A 17,346-nucleotide genomic window follows, 5' to 3' on the forward strand; every position below is an offset into this window, starting at 1 on the left:
ATTATCATTATTTATTGTTATAAAATATTATTTGTGAGATTAAATTTCATTCAATATATTGTATGCTTATATTACATGCATATTTTTTAATGGACTAAAATATATTAATAATAATAATAATTATTAATAATAATAATACTAATAATAATAATAATAATTATTATTATTATTAATACTACTACTACTAATAATAATAATAATAAAAATAATAATAATAATTATTATTATTATGTAAATTTTATTTTTATTATCGTGTCATTTTTGTTTTATTTCATTCTTCAAATTGTATTAAATGAAATACAGCTGATTTTTGGAGTGACATATGACTCATACACATTCCCAGCGAGCTTCGTGAGAATTAGTAGATAAAGTACTGGAGAAACATTTGTTCGATGATGTGTGTTGACATATATCTTTTTAGATATCAACATTGCACAACAGAGGAACTAAAAACTGAAACACATCAGCAAATCAGCGTCTGATTTCACAGGGTTTTGTGTTTTGGGATTTCCAGTCAAGCGATGACATCATGGGGCTGAGGTCGTCTTCAGAGATCCTGAGCAGATCTGTGAAGGTCTGAGCTGAAATTTGGAGACTGAGAGTTTAAGTGAGACGTCAGATCCTCACTGTGTGTCCGGTGTTTGCCAGTTCTTCTGCTTTCATCACAGATCACAAAACCGCGGGAGGTCAGAGGTCACAGGGACACTGCGGCCCTCTCTGCTACAGCAGCTGGAAGTGACACGGGCGTTTGGGCTTCTCTGGGGGGGGCGCTATTTATAAACCTGCTGACCTTTTCTATCCGCATGCAGCGAGTGATTGACATGACACACGTTATTGTGAGCCGCAGGAGCTTCTGATCACTGCGCACTTTGACACAAACCATCACAGCCATCAGATTCAACACAACACTGCAGCAGGACTGACACTAGAGCAGAATCTACCTACAGTAATAAACGTGTGATAAATGAGTGTAATCAGTGCGATTAAAAAAATAATCAGAATAATCTAAATAATAATGATATTAACAACAACAGTACTGAAAATAAATGCTATTGTGCAATAAAAATACAATATTAATAACATTAAAAAACAAGAGCAATAATAATCATTATAAATAATACATATTTTTTCGGAAGAATATCAAAAAATAAAATAAAATAATATATATATATATATATATATATATATATATATATGTATAATATATATATATATATATATATATATATATATATATATATATATATATATATATATATATATATATATTACTTTTATTGTTATTTAGCAAAATTGTTATTTACTAAACTTTTATAATAATAAATGTATTATAAAAATAACAAGTAGATCAATTAACTTTTACAGTATTATTTGCAGTGGGAACATAATTTAATTGCCCGAGTGATAACTTAAGTTATTTAATAGAAAAAGAAGAAGAAGAAGAAGAAAATAAAGAATGTTATAAATTGATTTAATACTACTACTAATAAAAAGTTGGTTTGTTAACATTAATACCAACAACAACATTAATAATAATTACATAATTATAAATTATATATGATAATAACATAAGAAATGTTATTTTATATAAAAATAACAAAGTAAAATTATTTTTTCTCAGCTTTCATAATAAAACACATCATTATTATGGTATTATTTGTATTTTGAGTGGAAATAGACATACAAAGGAACTAATGGAATTATTAAAGCGGGGAGCAGCACAAACCCAGCCGCACAATCTGTGCTGAACACAGTTTGCAGAGAGAAACATGAAACTCCACTGGTTGATTGTCACCTAAGGCTTACAATATTGTAGTAGTGTAGTGTGACGCAGTAGGCAGTGATGTAAGAACAAATCTAAGGTGTTGTCACTGAGACGAGATGATCTGAAGTGCAGCATGAGTCAGATCTGACACACAGTGTGAGTGTTATGATGTCTGTCCTGTGCAGACGGGCTGAGCGGCAGGCAGCAGACCTGTGTGTCACTGCAGATCAAGTCTCGTCTGGTTCTCTGATTTAAAGGATGAAGCCCGTTTTCAACCTCCATTAGTAGGCCAGCCAAAATTCCTGAATTCAGCGTTCAGGCTTTGAAGAGCTGCTCCTGCTCGTTCCCTCTGTCTCAACAGAGCTCACTGGAAGAATCCAAGATTCTCCAGGAATTTCTCCAGTGAAATCCAAGCTGAAAGCAGAGCTCTTGTGAGATGCCTGCGTATATGAATCTGGCAGGACTGAAGACAAAAAATGAACATCTTATTATTAGTATGACAAAGCACTATGAAAATGTTGGATGCGATCAGAAAATCGATAATCAGTTATAATATTATGCAAAATTCATTGCATAAATAGATTTTTTAAAATTACGTTTTTTTACAAAGGAAAACATGAGAGGAGATTGCCATTTCATGTCATAGGTTAATAAGATTTTTTAGCCAGTTTAATTGTAGAAAAGAAATAAAGAAAGAAAGAAAGAATAAGAATAAGTATGGTTATTAAATAATAATAATAATAATTTTATATGTATATTTAGCAGCAAAAAAACAACAACAACATTATAAATAATAATATCATAAATTAAATTATTGTTATTATTATAATGTTAGATACTGTATATGATATTATAAAGTAAGACATAATATTGTTATTATTATTATTTATCCATAATATTCTTCTTATTTTAAATGAAAATATATTAGTAACATGTTTAAATTCTTATTACCAATAACAATTATTATTATTATTATTATTATTATTATTACTACAGAAAAATACAATAACGACATTATTACTATTGTTGTTGGTATTGTTATATTTTGAGTTCTGATAATAATAATAATAACAATAACAATAATAATAATAATAATAATAATAATAATAATAATAATAATAATAATGTTATAATTAATTTGAACAACAATTGTAATAATAAATAAAATATAATAATAATAATAATAACTTTAGTAATAATTGTAATATGTATATATTTGATAACAATTATGTTTTTCCAATTGTTGTATTTTTTATTTAATAATAATAATTATTAACCTTTACCATAATAAACATTTAGTTAATGGTTTTATTTTTATTTGTGCAGGAAACAGAATTCTATTTTTGCACATTTATTTATTTGTATTTATTTTTAAGGATACAAGAGCCGGTGGGGAATTTCAGGCTTGATCTCCTGATTGTCTGGGAGTTTTGGCTGAACAATGGCGAGCTCACGGCCTCCATGCTGTGAAGTTCGCCCAGCTTTCGTTCTCAACCCACTTCTTTTAAAACTGAAGGGTGGCAGGAGGAGGAGGTCTGTAGAGAGAGAGACGGCAAAACGGCCGGGTGGGAGCGAGTCAGGGGGCATCTGTTTGTGCATTGTGTGTGTTTTCCCGAGTCAACAGTAGAGGAAATGAACGCAGCAGCTAAATATACAAACATCACAATGAGCTAGCGAATGCAGCTGCACGCGGGAAGGCTAATGCAATGAGTATAATAGCAGATGAAGACAGCCAGCGGATATGAGGATCTGGTAACAAATGCGAACAGATAGATGGACGGATGGATAGTTTGATGACGCTGAACTGGAGGTCAAGGAGAGAGCGGAGAGCCAGGTGAATGAAGCGTTATGCGATCGGTTGCTAACACCCAACTCTTCTCAATGTGACACTGTGTTGAGATGTTTGTATGCGCTCATCATAGCAGCGGGTCATGAGGGAATCTCCATTCTAGGCTGGAGGAGAAAACAGGAAGCCATGCTGATGGTTTTTTTCCTCGAACTGGTGTTAATGTGGACCCAGTGTTCTGGATTCGACCCAATGATCATAGAGAGACACAGAGCTACACTATGCCTCGACCTGGACAGAATCATCATTACCAATGCAGCTGTCTGCAAGAAAACATCCACAATTAATCATTTGCTCAATTTCTTTCTTTCCTTATATTTACAAATTTTACCTTTCTGGGCCAGATTTACTAAAAAGGGCGAATAAATGTGAGAGTGCAGTCCCATAAAAGCACCAAATGGGAGTGGAAAGTCCTGCGGCGGATCTAAAAACAATTAAAGGTGGATCCATCCAGGTTACTGCACACTGGTGGTGCTTGAGGAGATTACTCCTGTCTATGTAAAGTGATTTGAGTGCCCAGAAAAGTGCTATATAAATGTAAGGAATTATTATAATAAAGAGCACAGATGCGTAAATCAGCGTAGCTGTGAGCCGATGGTAATCAGATGACAATCTACTAACAACACAGGCGCAAAATGGGCTAAGACATGCTTTTTTGGGCAGTAAAGCTGAGACACACCAAGCCAACTTCAAAGAACTAGCAGCAGCGAAAGCTGACCAACTCAGGCTCATTCGAAATAAGTACCTCGAAATACATTTCTGGCGCACCATTATTACGTACCCTACTGTACGTTTCACGGCAGTTTCAAAGTGAAACGTTCAGCGAGTGTCGATAAAACACGGGTTAAATAAGTGACTGTGGCATGTTTGTGTTACGTTGGCACGTATTGCTGTGTTTGTACTACGTTGCTTCAAGTAAGTGTCGAGGTGGTTCATAATTCAAATATCCAAGGACTGTCGCTAAAAGTTAATGTTGTATCGTGTTGGAAATATCCCCTACACCAAACCCAACCCTAAACCTACCCGATAGTGTCAACAAATACAAAAGTGATATAAAAATGCATTTGTTGATGCAGCCGTATTATTTTAACTTCCTTACGCAAATTTGAGCTGTTTTGTTGAACCGTAGTTTCATTAATCCACAGGATTCATACTGGAGCTCTTCCGGTATGTAAAAAAGTTTTTGGCGGGTTTGCATTGGTGCAAGCTGTTAGTAAATCTGTTCATCTGTCTTTTATTGCTTTACTTAAGCCTGTGGAAGGTTTTCAATTAACTCTAAGTGCATATTAACGAATGTACAGTAAGATCACACCAAAGTCCCTTTAGGACTAGCCAGTTCACTCAGCGGCCATCTTGTTTATGCTCCCAAATTAAAGAACATTGATAGTAAATTTAATAAAAAACTAATTGGACGTGTGAGCAAAAAAAAAACATCTAATTTTAGGTAAATCACCTTCTTGCTCCAACCAAAGTGATTTGAATGCACCTGTAATCATTATTACAACTCCCCAACTAATCACAAACTTCAAAGGGGGACTTGAATACACCACATAACATTGTTGTCCCATTTTTTTTTTTGTTCAAATCTTTTGCACAAATAAACAATAATAATAATAACAATTGTATGATCGATTTCAGATTAACCCAGACCTAAGTGACACTTGCAAACAAAACAAACTGTAGCTGGATGCTTTACATGTTGTTAAATGGTTAAAGTGGGCGTTACTTACACAAAAAAAAAGCTGCAAAATGTACCAGATTTTATGCTGATGGCCAAAAGACTGTTTTGCGAGACTTTTACTCTCTGGATGAAGTGAAGCTTCCCTTCCTCTCTCTATCTAATGGTACATGACAACAACATACTAAACACGGAAAAGTTGCGTACATTTTGCATAAAGACAACAACATAAAAAAAAAAAAACTGTTCACACTGCAAAAAACATCTAGAAACCTAGTATTATGCTGCGATGTCACATTGTAAAGAAACTAAACTTTCTAAACTAAACTAAACCTAAACTTTCCTATACACGTAAACTAGTTTTTGTAGTTTCCACAGGGAAAATACAATTTTCAAAGACAAACACTTTGAAACCTGTCTTTTCAAGCCCAACATGCCGTTGGACATGCTGTTGTGTATATGAAAGTCTAAAACGGATACAAATTTTCCATTTTCAGTTAAAAACTGTGTAGTGTCAACGCCCCCTAAATTAAAACAAGGCTCTTATCAATTCATTTTCCACCCACATGCCACCCACCCCTTACCTAAATGTTGCTGCTGGTCATATAAACAGATTAATTATGATTACTGATGATGTTTCCATTCCAGTGCTGTTTTTTAATAGTATTGCACCTACAGCTTTAGCACCAGAATGCTAATACAATTTCCACTCTCAAATATTTATGCAGGCTCTATAAATACATCCCTCATTAGCTTCCTCTTCTGAAACAGAAACTTAATGTAATTTTCCACAGTGTGACCGCATGTTGGTCATCAAGGGCTACGTTTCTGTATCTCATCTTTTGCCTCAGATAACATTCACCCGTAAGTCTCTCTATTCTGCTTTTAATGTGAGTATATGGGTATTTTTTTATTTTATTTTATCATCTCACAGGGGAAAAAAGTAAGTCTAATCATTTACAAAAGTAATAGCACACATCACCTTGATAAGTCGCATAATTTGAGGTTTCATTCATGTCTGTAAGACAAATGGTGTCAGTGAACTCTGTTTGGTATTGCAGTCATGTAAAATGCTAAGGCCTTAAGGTATAATTTAATCTCCTCTCTTGTTTCATTGAGATTTGGAGAGTGTGGCAACATTAAGATCAAATTTCAAGGATATCTGTAAATTAGTGGTTTGTAATCCACGATTAAACCAAAGCCAATGTGAAATCCACTCCTCTGATAAAGGACACTCCAGCCTCTGTTCAAGCTCGAGCGCGTCGTATCAGATATCTCACATCACCATAACTGGCTTCCCGCCTGTTTGGCCATTGCATGAACAGGCAACAAACCTCCGCCTATCAAAAGGTGCTTGTTTGTACACAACAAATCAGATGGAAGCAGATACAGGGGGAGTTCGACAAATACAAATCTCTGTCACCTAGACTTCTACAATTCATCGTCAAATGCATAATTCAAGTTAATTAAAGGGCGCAACTTATATTTTCCAAAACCAGAGCTTTACTGATTTAGATATTAATGAACTTGGGTTAGTTCATTCGAACAATTTTAGAAAATATGAAAAAGAAAAAGTCGCAATTATGAGAAATAACGTTGCTATTGTGAAGTATAATGTTAAAATTATTAGCATTATTAGCGATCACAATCATTGAAGTCGCAGTTATGAGAAAAAGTACATTTCTAAAAATAAAGTTGTATTTGTGTCAATTTCATTACATTCACAGTTGTGAATATAAAGTCGCAATTGTGAAGAAAAGTAGAACTTATGAGAATAAGTTGCAATTATGAAAAATATAGTTTTAATTGAGGAATTAATGCAATTGTTAAGTAAAATGCCACAATTGTTAGCAATTGTTTGTTGTTAATTGCAACTGTCTGTTATATATAAAGTTGCAATTACGAGACAGTCACATATATGAGAAATACATTTGTAATGTACTTCACAAGTTATGATGTACATCACGAACGTTATTGTGAATATAAAGTCGTAATTGTGTAACATTTATGAGAAAAATTCTTTTTTCTGAAAATTCTTTTTACGTGAAATAAAGTTTAAATAGTGAGGCATTGTCGCATTGGTTAAGTATATATATATATATATATATATATATATATATATATATATATATATATATATATATATATATATATATATATATATATATATATATATATATATATATATATATATATATATATATGAGAAAAATCCACAGTTATAAGAAATAAAAACTCTGAAATGCTCTCATAAATGTGACGTATAAAGTCACAATTATAAGAATAACTGTGACAAATAAAATTTATACAGAATACCTTTTGAGAAACAGTATTGCACTGTGAACTTTGCAATTCCAGGACAGCTGCAGTTGTAAGAAAGCCATAAGTCACAATGAACATTTAAAGTTGCAATTATAAAGAAATAAAGTCATTTACCTTTTTATTTTATTTTTATTTTTCAGAGGAAACAGACTTTCATTAATTCCTGCAACGTATGTGTAACCCTGGACCACAAAACCAGTCTTAAGTCACTGAGTATATTTTTAGCAATAGAAAAAAAAATATTTTGTCTCGGTCAAAATTATAGATTTTTCTTTTAAGCCAGAAATCAATACTATATTAAGTAAAGATCATTTTCCATGAAGATATTTTGAACATTTACTACCAGTAATATATAAAAACGTAATTTTTGATTAGTTTTATGCATTGTTATGAATTCAATTGAAAAAAATTTAAAGGTGATTTTCTCAGTATTTCGATTTTTTTGAAAAACAGACTTTGGTGATTTTGTGGTCCAGGATTTGACAGTAAAGCTAGAAACAGGATGGGCTTCTAGTTGGAACTAGTTTTTAAGTTAGTGTTTGCAAAAGTACAAACTTGGTAAGCCTTTGCTAAACTATAGGACGAAGGTTTGTCATGTAAGTTTGGGAGGTTACACAGTTGTGCATGAGGAAATGGTGTCAGGTTTTTGATGAATGGGCAAACCAAGGTGTGTTTTCTGTGAGTGGGGGGTTAGGCTTACCATAGGAGCCGGGTCACTGTTAAAGGAATTGTCTCACAGGTATGTGCACAGTAAATGGGAGGCCAACCGCAAATATTCAGGGGTCAGATCTGCAAACACGCTCTCAATGAGAACACAGGTAGATGGTAATTGCTCAAATTGAGAGTGCAGAGCAAGCCATGTTCACATGTAATCAGATCTCAAGTGTACGCCCAGGTAAAGAGGCATTTATTGGTTAAAGTACGAGTCTAGGTTGAAGTTTAGAGCTTAGGTTAGCTTCAGGGTCACAGTCTTTCCCTCAGAGGTAATGGAGGCTGATTGGATGGGAAGTGGAAACTCTGTAATTCAGCACTGTTGACACCTGCTGTCAATGAAACTCAGTCGAAACCGCACATACCAACAATATGAGCTTGACTCAAGTTTTAGCCTGAAAATTGTATAATATAAAAAATAGCACAGTGCACAGATGGATAAAGGAACTTCTGGAGATTCAGTCAGTTTTATTTTATTACAACAGAATTTAAATTTTTTTAATTTGTTATATGCATCTCATTAAAAACTTTTTACCATGCCTTCATTTTTTTATTTGTGCTATTTTTCAAATGACTTTTATGTACAGACTTCATAGTTTTAACCTTAATTCAGATTTTCAATCTTAAACTACACTGAAAGAAATCAAGTCAATTTCACAACTAATGACAAACAAATGAAAACCGAAATAAACATTTCATTTTTAAGGAGAAAGACTTTCCTTGTGAAATATACTCCAATATATTTTAATTTTAAAAAGCAGTTTTTACAGTCTTCAAAAATTTGACCATCTAAACATACAATGAAAAAATACATTTTTCAAAAATTACAAGGTGTAATTTCCACCAAAAAAGTCAAATACAATATATTTTTTAAACTTGAGTACCAAGAAGAAGAGATAAAATATGTATGATGTGTGAGAAAAACCAATAAAAATGTAGAAAAACATCAAATTTTTAATTTTGTTGTATTTTGTCAATATATGTACAATTTCTGTAAATATTATCTTCCATTTTATACCTGAATTGTAAAGACTGTAATAGCCACTACTGTCATTTCAAAAATGAAATTAAACAATGACAAAATTGAAAGAAACGACGCAATTCTTCTGTTGAAAATTATTACATATTATGTGAACTAGTACGTTTTTTGTCAGAGGCCAAAAGGGTCTATAGTTGAAGAAAATACTTATATATCTTCTCACTGCAGGCAGATTTATTGTAATAACCAACTATTTGTCAAATAGGTATACAAATTAACCAGTCAAATCCCAATTTAACCCAAACATTCCCAAGTGTTAATCTGAGGACGGCGCTCTGGAATCCTGTGGGAACGTAAAATCACTGTGAGGTCTCTTAAATACCTCAGCTGTTTCTTCTAGAGAGTACTTTTTTTGATTTGTAGTGTTTCTGCTGGCAGACGTTAGACAAAAGTGGAAGTATGAACATGTCAGATGTAGAATTCAGGGAGGGGATGATATAAATTACGTATGCACCATTTTGGATGAAGGTTTTAACTCTCGCAGGTGGCTGCGTGTTGGAGGCATGTGGGACTTAAGATCTGAGAGGAGTGTTGTGGGGAAATTCCCAGAGCATGGAGGGTCTCTCTCTCTCTCTCTCTCTCAAAGTAGGAAAACTCTGGGAGCATCCGTTCTACTGTTCTCTCCTTTCCTGCTCCAAAACTTCAGAGGTTAAGGAAAACGGTACCTGAGGGAATCCAGGGATTTTGGCCACCCTCACTCACACACACCTCAGTCTTCCCCTTGTTCTCATACGCTGTCCTCCTGTCATAAATATTGTACAGTCAAAGAAAAGGGCTTGCCGTAACAGTCCCAGAACTCCTCTATAGGGCCCACAGGTCAGCGCTCGCACTGAAACGTGTTTGTCTGTGTGCTAACCAGCCCATAATCACACATGGCTTGAAGTGCAAATTTGTGTGTGCATCTATTAAAGACTTTTGCGCAATATAACACAGAATCGAATCACCTTTTACATTAAGAGGCTGCAACAAAAAGTCCCAAACTGTCTAGTCATAGAGCTACAATGGATTTAAAAGTTTAGTAAACGTTTAGTCAACAAATTGTCAGTTTAATCAACTAATGAACAGCCAAAGAAAGGAAACAGTGCAAGGGAAATGTCAGCTCCCCAGATTTTTGTGGATGTTTTTTGTGCATCTTCTTCTTTTTCATATTTATTACGAGAAATAAAGTTGAAATTTCGAGATCTAGAGTTACAATTACAAGAAATAAAGTCTTAATTGAACTTAAATGACTGAAGTCTTAAATGAATTTGCAATTGTCGCAATAACAAGAAATAAAGATGGAATTGCGTCACGTTAAGTCACAATTATGATAAATACCGTTGAAATTGTAAGATATAAAGTTGCAGTTAAAAGAAAAGAAAATGAACTCACAATTACGCAAAAGTCAATTGTGAGATGAGAAGTTGGAGTTACGAGAAAACAAAGATATAAAGTCACACTGCGAGAAATTTAATTGCAATAGTGAAATATATAGTTGCTACTACAAGAAATAAAATCATAAATATGTTATATGAAGTTGCAATTACAAAAAATAATTTATTGTGAGACATGACATCATAATTGTGAGATTAAGGTCACAAATATGAGAATTTACAATTATGAGACATAAAGATGAGACGGAGAGATATGAAGCTCCAATTGTGAGATACTATGTAACAATTATAAGACATATTATAAGTCGCAATTAGGAGAATTTTTTTTTAATTCCGCTGCATAAAACCAGTTAATAGAAATTACGTTGCAGTTAGAAGAAATAAATTCAAAAATTTGAGTCATGTATGAAATCGCAATTATGCAAAAGTTAATTGTGTGATGTGAAGTCGCAGTTATTAGAAAACTAAGATATAAAATCACATTACAATTAATACAATTGCAATAGTGAAATGTAAAGTTGAATTGATTAGACTTCAATTGTAAGAAATAAAGTAATAATTATGATACAAGTTATTATGATAATATACACATTATTATGATGAAATATGATACATATACAAGTTGCATTTACAAAAGAAAACTTTAATGAATTAATAAAAAAAGTTAATTATGAGACATGAAGTCACAATTGTGAGAAGATTAGAAGATATAAAGTCAGATTCTAAGAAATAAAGTTGCAATACCAAAGTTTACAGTTTCAGTTATGAGAAATTAAGACAATTGTAAAGTAAAGTAAACAATTGCAATTACAAGAAACAGTCTTAATCCTAAAATAGGAAATTGCCATTACAATTAGTAAAATATGAGACTTGGAGTTGCAATTGTGAGATAAAGGTTACAAATAGATATAATTGTGAGATATGAAGTTGAAATTCCAAAAAACAAACAAAAAGAAGTCAATTGTGAGACAGGGTCGCAATTTTGAAAGTAAGTCCCATTATGAGAAATCAAGTTGCAAGAGTGAAAATTATAATAAATAAAGTTACACCGTAAGACATAATTTGCGCAATTAGGAGAAATAAGTACACTGGAAAAGTCAAGTATAATGCATTCATTTTCAGTCTTTAGTCTCCGAAAAGCAAGAGAAAGCAATGATTTGAAGCCATTTCTCAATGTTTTTAAGAATGTGACATTTCAGGGTCAGAGATGCAGTCAGAAAGGAGAATGATTTTGCAATGATGCACAACACCGTTGAAAATAAAGTTTTCCAATATTCAAGTTTTCTATAAAAATTTAAATGAATGAATCTAAAATGAATTCCAAACTGCCTCAAAAACTATATAAATATTCACTTCTGAATCGTGGCCTTCCATCCATCATAATGCTTTAAAATGATCCGATGTCTACAGTATGTTTCCTGCCAGACGGCTCAGGTTGTGCACTATTGTTGCCTGAATGTCAGGCTTCTGGAATTGCATGTCTAAAAATGAGTTTCATGAGTATATTACTGTGTTTTGAGTGTTCTGGTATTTCTCCTTAATGGTCTCTCTCGCAATCCCTTAATTCTTTTAAGAGTCTTTCCTCACTAGTTCAGTTCATATCGAGCTTCGATGGCTCTTTTTCTTTCATGTGGAATGGAGCAGGAGGTAATAGCTGAATGTGTTGAGCAATTAGTACAGATGTGCTTTCCGTTGTTAAAGTTAATTAACGGCTGGGAGAATGAACACCTGCCTGCCCCCCCACCCCAAACACACACACACACACACACACACACACACACACACACTCAAAGCACCCTCACCTCTAGTCTTCACACCCTACGGCCTTTTTCCATGTGTTTGTGTGACAGATCCTTATGTTGTCAAGCCTATTTGTGCATTTTTAGAGAGAGTAACTCTCTCTAAACTCTCTATTTTTGTATTTATTCAACACAATTTTAAACCAAAAAATGTTTCAAAGTTTTTATCCATTATCATCGCTATAAGTAAAACAACAATCAAAAATATTATACTTAAAATTAAATGGTATAGAATTTACTTTGAAACATTTTCTATGAAACACATTTTTCACTCAGAATTTCCTGGTATATATCACAATTACAAATTAACTGCAAGTAACATTTAATTTTTATCATTTATTTTTAATTGCTAAAAGACCAAAGATAGAACTCAGGAAATGTGCTGTCTACAATCTCAGCTCTTTAGTAATAAATAGCTAGAAAATATTATTCCCACCAAATTGTTCTGCTTTCATTTGGAGTCACCAAATGCTAAATAAAGCCAGAACAGGAAGTTTGGTATTACACTCTTATTCAGAAAATGACGAGTTCGCCAAACCTACCAAATATAGCTTGCATTTTTGCTTAAAATGGGTGTTTAGTGTCAAAAGGGAACAAAGATGTTGCGGCGTCACCTTTTGTGAAAGCACCACCCAGCTCCATACAGGAAGTGTGGGTTTGTCCCGGCAGAAAATTAGGAGCTTGAGCTATTCTGGTGCATATTGAGATAAAAAATGTGAATATGTTGAGTAAAAAAAGGTGTGAACGTGTGTCAAGGGTGTGGATACACTATTTGGAGACTTGTGTGTGTGTGTATTTGTGGGTGGGTGACTGTAAGTATGCCCTTTCTGTTTGTATCTACAAATGTTGTTATCTTTGTCACATCCGTGCGCACACTTGCAAGACAAGGTCCCCTGAACAAAGTGAGTTTACATCAAATCTTTATTTCCAGCTTAGTGAGATGTTCCAGTTTTCAGCATAAAGCATAAGAAGATATATATGGAGCAGATTACAACAACACATGGCTATTTACGTGCGGTAGATCTAGAAGTCAGATACATGTGATGCAGTGGTGACTAGTTAGTAACTCTTGTTCTATGTTTATCTGAAATCACCCAGCAACAAGAAATGTTTAAGTAATTTCTTAACCCCAACTTGAATCCTTACCTATTCTCTTATTATTTAAACAAACTAAAATGCCGTGATACACTTCCAGCAAAATCAAAGAAAGAATTTGTGTGTCATCATTAAAAAAAAATCAGGACAAAACAAATTTAGTTTGGAGTTAATTTCAAGCTTAAAACAGTTTGCCAGTTCCTGGAGCTTGAAATAGCTTGTCAAAGTGAACTCTGTGGAAATGCTCACTCTTGACTGGTAAACACCTTTGAACTTGAATTTTCAGGGATTCTTTTTTTCTTAAAAAAAAAAGTTGTCAAAAGCTTAATGATGGTGATGTTGAATATTGACACAAGTTAAACTACTTGGCACAAGTTGATTGGTTTATTGAATCTGCAGCTAATGAGCTTACTGCTTTACAAATGGCTGGTTAGCATTCACTTTGCAGCACGCTTTGACCTCCACCTCCCCAGCTCCACCTACATACTGTAGATTTGCTATGGGTTAATATATACTGTATGGTATTTGTGCTTCAGCAGTATTGGCAGTTGCAAGTTCCTGTAATTGCTTTGCAGCAGCAGCAGCAATAATCTACAACATCAATAACCAACAGCAGCAGCAATTTAGCAGCGTAGCAGATCGATTCCGGCAAAACCAAATATATTAACATTGTCATATCCATGATCATGCTAAAATCTTCTAAAGCCCCTTTCACACTGCGATTCTGGAAAATACACAGGTAATGTGTCCCGGGAATTGTTCCCGGGGTCGCTAGATTTTGCCCCCTTACACTGCCAGTAATTACCCGGAATATGTGCATGCGGAATGTGTGCATATACACATAAAAGTCCTGTAAAGACACGTGACATCAGGATGCACTAGGCACGTAAACTTCCACTTAAGCTAGCGAACGTTTTCAGCATCAGAGCTGAAAGTGTGGAACTAACTGATCTCTACTTCGTAACACTTGGCACATATTTTTTTTTTGTCACGAACACTTATTTGCCTTCAAAACACGTGGTAAAAGTGCCGCGTAATAACATTCATAATCACTACGACACACACTTTACAGCATTAGTTCTGGCTTTTGTTCACACAGCGCTCATTCCGGGACTGAACCCAGCAATGTTACTAGGTCCCCGACCCGGCAATTTTCTGGGTCCAACATGCAGTGTGAAAGGGGCTTAAGAGTTGTCAAAAGTTTAAAGTGGAAAAGTTTACTCCGGCTGGTAAACATCTTTGAAATAACACTGGCCCATGGTGATTACATAACAAGTAGGTTCAGCTCCACCTTTTCTTACTTGAAATTCTTCTTTGATAATTTTTTTTGTGCAAACATATCCATATAGCTATGATTAGATGCTTTCTTAACTGCTGTTTTCTCACCACTATCATTTTCATTATTGAGGAGAAATTGCCTAGGCTAGCACATATTTTCATGTTCATCTAAATGCAGTGTCAGGATGTTTGCTAAGTCGAAAAGCTGTTTGCATTTTTAAAACTCCTTTTTACAACTTAGCAAAGATTGAAAAGAACTTCACTGTGAGTATATGCAGTATAAGTAGGATGCTTTGCGACAAAAGGGGTTGCTCCATATGTCAGTCAGCTAACTGTCATTGTTGATTAATGTGTGAGAAACAGGGAGAGAAAAAGAGAGGGAGAAAGAAGAAGAGAGTGAAATGGAGAGAGAAATATTCAAGGAATGCATACAAGTGAACTCAAAGACATGAGAAGGCGAGAAAGTTTAAAACATGGCACAGTTCCCATTCATCACAATTTTTACTTCTCATTCCATCAAGGCAATGTTTTTCTGAATGGGTGAAATAAGGTCTGTGGTGAACATAAGCTCAAGATATTTTGAAAAGTGGATGTTGAAAAGCAGAGTTTATGTACTTGGATGGAACAAAACTGAATGAAACTTTGTTGAAAACAAGTAGCTATTTGACTAGTGCAGCATTATAAAATAGCATGTGCTGCAATAGTCATTACACAGTAATTTATTACATTTTTAATTAAGACTATGAATACTAGTAAATTGTTCACAATAAGACAAGTGATTTGAATGAATAATCTAATGTTTAATGTCTAATTTTTGTTGTTAGCCATCCAGAATAACCTCTTGCAAACATGCTAGCTAGCTACAATGCTAACAACATTCTGTGAAAGCAGTATAGATGTGTAAAACAAAGTAAATATTTTAACGCACCGAATTCTCTAATTGAATCTGAAAATCTAACAAGGTATCCCAAATAACTGTCGACTGGAAACAGTAATTTGTTGTTTGCTGGAAGCAGTGAAGGTCAGTAAGAGCACTGGCTGAATCTGGTCTCTTTCTGAATGTATTACCTGATGGAGGGGAACTTCCATCCTACCAAGATATTAATATCTGGCATGCTGCTACACGCATCACTGAATTTCTGCCAGGGAACACATTATTCAAGAGAGAGAGAAAGAGAGAGAGAGAGCGGAAGAGGGAGGCCTTGGGAAGACGGAGGGAGAAATGAACGAATGAAAGTTATGAGGAGAGAATCCGATGATTGAATGAGAAATACTAAAGGGGTTTAAACAGACAGAAGAAAACAACCATACTTTCATCAGCAGGTGACCAGACAGAAAGCGTCTCCAACACATCCAGTGACCCTTCCATTTCCTGTTTGTGTAGCTGTTCACACGCCACAGGACTTCAGAGGGTCTTGACATCCGATTATTTCAGTCACTTACAAGTTCTCAAACATCAAGACAGTGACTGTTCTATTTTTAGATGATTGTGAATACGGTATGACAAAAAAAAAAAATCATATTTAGAATATTGGTTTCATTTTCCAGTTAAATATCCTTTGAACAATATGTGTTTTTATGTCTATTTTAACTTGTCTTCTGATACTGTATATATTGAATTGTTATTTTTCTTATTGTTAGAAAAAGCATGATTTGAAAAACTTGTAGTAGAGTCAGATACACACTAAAATTTATAGTGTGTAGAATTTTCTCTAACGTTCCTTTTTGAAAATATTATAGGTTTAGTTGTGATTTTTTAAACAAAAGTTTTCATTTAATGAAACATCCTGAAACAAAAATTGAAACAAAATGAGACAGAATTCTCATCATATTAGAAAAAGCTACTTAATGACAGGTAGAAATTAAATCATTATTAGTAGTATTATTTAAAAAAAGATTAATTGAAGATCATAACTGCATATTATGGCAATTATGATTATAATAGTAGCTTAATAATGCATATATTAAAACGAATAATAAAACATATTACTAATATTATTATTAATCTTAATTTAAGTGTTATTTAATTATGATAATAATGCACTTAATGCAAACTATGATTATTTTGTATAGCTTTTCTTGAAATTTTGACTTTCCATTTCATATAAAAAAAAAAATACTTAAGCCTATTTCTTATGCCTGTGTTGTAACACAAAGGACAAGGGGACAGAATGTTAAAGGTGACAGTGTATTTTAAAACGGGTATATTTGTGACTCGGGAGAGAAACCAGAGGAGGCGTTGAGCAGGGTTAGGATGACTGGAGTGGATATGTGTTTTCTCTGTATACTGACAGTGGGGTGACCAGGATGGAGAATCTGTTGCACACACCTCGGGGGTAATGCTGTGTGGTCTCGGTTCTTATAAGATTTATCACAATGTCCATACAACATCATGATTACTAAGAAACATCTCTTTTCTCTTTTGTTGTCTCTTTCCTCT

This window comes from Carassius gibelio, chromosome B22 (assembly GCF_023724105.1).
Source record: "Carassius gibelio isolate Cgi1373 ecotype wild population from Czech Republic chromosome B22, carGib1.2-hapl.c, whole genome shotgun sequence".
In the NCBI taxonomy this organism is placed as follows: domain Eukaryota; kingdom Metazoa; phylum Chordata; class Actinopteri; order Cypriniformes; family Cyprinidae; genus Carassius; species Carassius gibelio.